Below are 2,025 nucleotides of genomic sequence, written 5' to 3'. Positions count from 1 at the left end.
TTATTAACCCAGAACAACGCGGTAACATCGCCTAACGAAAACGGGTATTTACTCCAACCGTTGGAGACCAATTATCAATTCCCCGACTATCGAGCAATTCAAAAGAGTGATCCGCGAAGACTAGCTTATAAACTTCGCGAGCTTTTCGGCACACACCGGGTTTGAAACCACCCTCCATACCAACAATCCTACTCTCCCCACCGAACAATCCTAAAACGCACACTTGATCTCCTAATCCCTGGGTAAATTGCTTCGATGCATTGACCCTAAAACAGGAAATAAAATATCGGGAAATAAAAACCTCGGTCCGGACGTAACATGCTATTCGCTGATGATGAAGGTTTGTTGCTAATCGTCGATAGCGAAAGAGGCGAATATATTTCGATAGAAGACTGTTCCTCATTTACATTCTTATAACAAAAAACATTAACTATTTATCTGAAGAAATGCAGTTTGAAAAAACATTCATCTTAAAGAGATAATTATTATCAGGGATAAAAAGTCACTTTGTTATTACTTTTATAAAAAATGATTTGGTAATGATATTGCAATTTTTTATAATGGTAACAATAACTAATTAAAAGCTAAGGTTAGGAATCACTTTGGAAAAGTAATTTGTCATTATTATGCATTATTTGTTGAAAAAAATAACTCATTTTTTCAATAAATATATAAAATGAGGTTCGAAAGAATCTATCAGTGAAAAATGTGAAAAAATTCATCAGACCCTACATCAGCTGTTCGCACAGAAAATTCTTTATTTTCGTGTGAATGTAATAAAACGAATAAAACGAATAAACGTTTCGATCCTTCAATTCGGATTTTTATAATATAAAATAGAAATAGAAATTACATAAGTAACGCAAAGTTGATGATTCCCGACAATTCAGTTCGTTCTTCTTTATCCAAATGCCAAATTAGCTATGTAATAAATAGCCCAATGATTATCAAAAATATTAACTTATACAATAATAATATAAAAAACTTACATAAAGTAAAACCAAAGTCATATATTTACATTGCGTCAATAAGTAGAATCACATCACTCATCAGATTGTCAGATTTGCTATGTAATCATTCAAAAGAAACATGAAAAGCGAAAAATTAGAGAATTATTAAAATCATTTATCTAAATTTTAATTATATCAACTTACATGTAAACGTTTTCTCGCGACTCGATGTAAAGGTTTCGACAGAAGATAAAATAAACGTTTTGATCTTTAAATTCGGGTTCTTATCAATATAAAATATAAATCGAAATTATATACATGAGAGTCAAAATAATAAAGTCATGTTATTGAAATAAAAATAAAAATAAGAACAAAAGGGGGTAAAAACAACGTCATAATTCCATAAACAAATTCATATATAGGGGTCTAAAGAATACGTATCATTCTATAAATTCAAACTCTGTTTCTGTTGCTTTATATGAATCGCTTCCGAAATCAGACTTTTATTAAGTATCCTTTCCTCGTCTAATATTTTGACATTTTCCCAATCAAAATTATGTGGATGACTGATTTTGTGTTCTGTTATTACGGAATGCTGTATAGTGTTCCAATTGATATGACTTCTATGTTCATTTATGCGCGTCTTCAAACATCTATTTGTTTGGCCCACTTTTAAAATTTTTTGATCTTTTCTAATAAAAGTGATATAAAGGGGATTGTAAGGGGGTTTTGTTTACATTCACACGAAAATAAAGAATTTTCTATGCATCCGAATAGCTGATGTAGGCTCTGATGGACTTTTTTACATTTTTCATTTTTTCAATAAATAATGCATAATGATAAGTTATTTTTTGAAAGAGATTTTTCCAACTTTAGCTTTTAATTAGTTACCATTACCATTATAAAAAAATTGCAACATTATTACCAAATTATTTATTATAAAAGTAATAGCAAAAATAATTTCCAATCCATAATTATTACTTACTCAGATGAAGTTTGACTGACTTTTTGCAAAATCTCTTGTTGAGAAACAATTTCTTTGCGACCAGCCACAAAAGGTGACATTCCACTGTGA

The 2,025-nt window shown here is 30.0% G+C and overlaps 1 pseudogene; it reads right to left on the bottom strand.

Annotated features, from left to right (window-relative positions):
- The window catches only part of LOC108748477, a 4,070-nt pseudogene that overhangs the window by 966 nt on the left and 1,079 nt on the right, over positions 1–2,025 (bottom strand).

Source organism: Trachymyrmex septentrionalis, unplaced genomic scaffold (genome assembly GCF_001594115.1).
Source record: "Trachymyrmex septentrionalis isolate Tsep2-gDNA-1 unplaced genomic scaffold, Tsep1.0 scaffold222, whole genome shotgun sequence".
NCBI classification, from domain to species: Eukaryota; Metazoa; Arthropoda; class Insecta; order Hymenoptera; family Formicidae; genus Trachymyrmex; species Trachymyrmex septentrionalis.
The sequence above is the reverse complement of the archived record's forward strand: the minus strand, read 5'-3'. Positions and strand labels throughout refer to the sequence as shown.